At 42.6% G+C, this 3,404-nt stretch overlaps 1 pseudogene; it reads right to left on the reverse strand.

Annotated features, from left to right (window-relative positions):
* Window positions 1-1,036: 1,036 nt before the first annotated feature.
* LOC112648153 (60S ribosomal protein L35-like) lies at window positions 1,037-1,397 on the reverse strand (annotated as a pseudogene).
* Between the last annotated feature and the right edge of the window lie 2,007 nt (window positions 1,398-3,404).

Below are 3,404 nucleotides of genomic sequence, written 5' to 3' on the forward strand. Positions count from 1 at the left end.
AGTTGGGGGAGCTTTTAAAAGAAGACATGCTGTTCATGATGTTTGATGCCACTTTGATTCAATTCAGTAGATATTTGTTGACTCTCTGTGTGTCTTTCCCGCTGGAAAGAATAGAGTCACAGGCTGGGCAGAGAAGGAATATGGGCATATGGGCATGTAGGTCAGGGACAGCTTCCCATCAACAGGGGAGTGGGTTTCATTTATTAGGCGGCAAGGTACATCAGAGACTTAGTAAGGGCTCAAAGTGGGTGTGGAAAGCCATGCCCTCTTGTATAATTAGAGACTAGAACTTGGTGTCTGTGGACAGACAATCACCTAGAGGTGATTCTGTTAGGCTGCCACCTCAGTACTGGGCTGGCCCTAAGGCTCCACGTATAGGGGTCCAAGTGCTGTGGAGGTCACAAAGATGAACAAGAAATGGTAAGCCACATGAAATTATCATTTAGCAGGGGAAGTAAGTAAAATGGACATGTAGCTATGTAATTATAATATTATTCCACTATGCTGTGATTATAGAGGAGGGAGAAATTGCTTCCTACTGGAAGAGTTGCAGGAGGCTCCATGAAGCAGGAGACAATTTGATATGCTACTTGACCCCCAAACTGCCTCTGCCTTTATCTTCCCATCTGTCTACTTGCCACTCAGTTGGTCAAGCCAAAAATCTAGAGGAGTCATTACTGGTACTTCTCTTTTTTCCTATCCCTGACATGCTATCAGTTACCAGTTTCCTTAGCATCTGTCTCCAGTATAGAGCTTGATTCTGTCCATCTCACTCTTTACTTACTGCCACTGTTGAGGCCCTGGACACAACTACATGTTGCTGAGACTGTCAAAAGAACTTTCTAGGTGGTTTAAAAATTCTACTCATCATCTTATCTCATCAACAATTTTTACAGAAGCTGGAGTAATCTCCCTAAAATGTAATTCAAGATCCTGCCACCCTTCTGCTCAAAAAATCTTTGTGGCTTATTGTATTAGCAAAGCAACTTTAGGTACTTTTCACCCCAGTTTGTTTGTATTTCATTGATACCAATGCTTAGGCCTCTACTGCATACTCCCACAGTGGGGACAGCCTCTCCTACTGCTGCTGCTTGGTCTTCAGGTTCTCTTTGCACTTGTTCAGCTGGCAATACCTGGCATATGTCTCCTTGGGCTGCAGAGCCAGGAACTTATTATTTCTTACCCTTGTATAATTTCCTGAGATTCCCTTTCTGAGTCTGGTTAATGACAGATTATGGGCAATGAATTTGCAAACAACTTGGAGATTTGGCAAGTTGCCTGCCCTGTTACTTTGGTGACACACAGCTGGGACAGCTCCACCTTCAGGATTTCTAGCTGTTTCAGTGCGTCCCCTGCCCCTTCTTGCTGTGAAGGTCTTGAGCTTTAATCTTGGCCATGGCTGCAAAAGCTGTTGCCACCTGTTCCTTGGGAAAGAGGAACAACTATAGATATTTCAAACAAGGAATGTTAATACAAGATTTTGTTGCATAGATACAAATAGAGGATAGGAGGCAACTAGAGCAGGAAACCACTTCCACCTCAAGGTTGGAGGGACTCAAGCCCCAGAAGTCAGAAGCTGCTAAGCCATGATGGGCTGTGCCTGGTGGGAGCTGCAACCTGAGAGGAGGGACTTTCTGGTGGGAAGCTACAAGAACAAAGGAGATGCTACCATTGTCATAAAGTGCTACCTAGAACCAAGAAGGGAGCAATATTCTGGCCTCTCTTCTTTCTGTCTTCTAGTCTTCCATTGTCAAGGGAGCCTGGGAAATGCTGAATGGTAGAAACAGATTGACAGCAAGGAGGCAAAGACTGGCATACTCTCAGCTCTCTGACATTGCCTCATATGATCTGCTTCTGGCCACCTGTTCACTCTTGCCTTGTATCAACCTGCCTTCCTCCTAGTAGGCCTGCTTTGTCAGTTTCCTTTCTGATCCTGGAGTACCTCAGGCTCTTCCTTCCCCACTTCTTTGGACAATGCTCTCTCTTTCTGGAATAGCCATACCTTGGCTGCTTTCATGGCTGTGTCCTTCTTGCATCCTTAATTCTTAGCTCACTTCTCAGGAGGCCTTCCCTGACTACCCTATCTAAAGTAACTTCACCTTACTGATGGCTACTATGTGATATCTCCCTGGCATTTTATTGTGGCACTTATATCAACACTTATTTGTTTGTTATTTATTATTTGTCTTTCCTTACTTCATTCAGGTCTCTTCATTCAGGTGAAATATCACCTTCCTGGAAAGGCCCTCTATGACCAATCAAGGAGTTAAGGAGTGCCCCTTTCCCCTCATGTTCTATTTCATTACACAGCTTTGTTATTATTCTTTTTATATAAGTAGTCATTGGTTGGCAAACACACTTTTCCACCCTCCCACTGCCCCCCACATACGTTTTTATTCCTACTAGATCATAAACTCTATGAAAGGCAGCTTGTTGACCTTGTTCACTTGAAGGAAAAGCTCCATGAAGAAGGAACTTTATGTGTCCCATGCAGCTGAGTGAACTGTTGTGACCATCCCTAGCATTTAGAATGATGCCAGACATCACACACATTTAGTGAATACCTGTGGCATGAATGAATAAATAGTGTTGAGGTTGAGTAGAATCTCAAAAAGCCGTGATATGAGAGAAGAAAGAAGATTCTCAAACAATGGAAGAACAGAAATAAAAGTAGAGATATTAGAAAGTGTACATTTTGGGAAAGATGAGAACTTTGGTTGGTTGAAATGTAAAGACCATGATGAATGTTAAGTAGGAGTTATGAGAGGCAGGTTGAGGCCAGATCATGGAAGACCTTGAAGGCTATGTTAATAAGTTTGTTAAATTAGGATATAGGGAGCTGTGGAAAGTTTTTGAGCAGGGTCATAAAATATTCAGACTGTGCTTAAAAGATGCATAGAGTGTTTCTACAGATTTATCTCACTTTAATACCAATTGACAATTTTGTGGCTATCCAAGAGTCATAATTGGTTTAGACTAGTGAACTTAAGAGAAATTCTAGTTTGGTTAATTGGTAGAATAAGTTAGTCATCAAGGATTGGAGTACCTGGTATCAACCCAGTTCTGTGCATGGGAAGAGACATTTAAATGTAAATCAGGATATTAATGTAAATGTAAAAAACAGGGTCCCTTCCTTTGAGCTTACTGTCTAATAAGGGAGGCAAACCTGTAAAAAGGTTATTACAATGTAGTGTGACATGTACTAACAGAATTCTGTGTACCAGGGGCTGGGGCAGGGCATGGGGAGCAGCCAGCAATGCCTGGGGCTGTCAGGAGGGCTGCCCACATCCTAGGCTAGGCTTGGAAGGTGAGCAGACAATGGCAGGTGAACAAAAACGTGAAGGGAAATGAAAACAGAGATATAAAATATCTATATAAAAATATAGAGATCTGTTAGCATCTTC

Source organism: Canis lupus, chromosome 7 (assembly GCF_003254725.2).
Source record: "Canis lupus dingo isolate Sandy chromosome 7, ASM325472v2, whole genome shotgun sequence".
Taxonomy (NCBI): domain Eukaryota; kingdom Metazoa; phylum Chordata; class Mammalia; order Carnivora; family Canidae; genus Canis; species Canis lupus.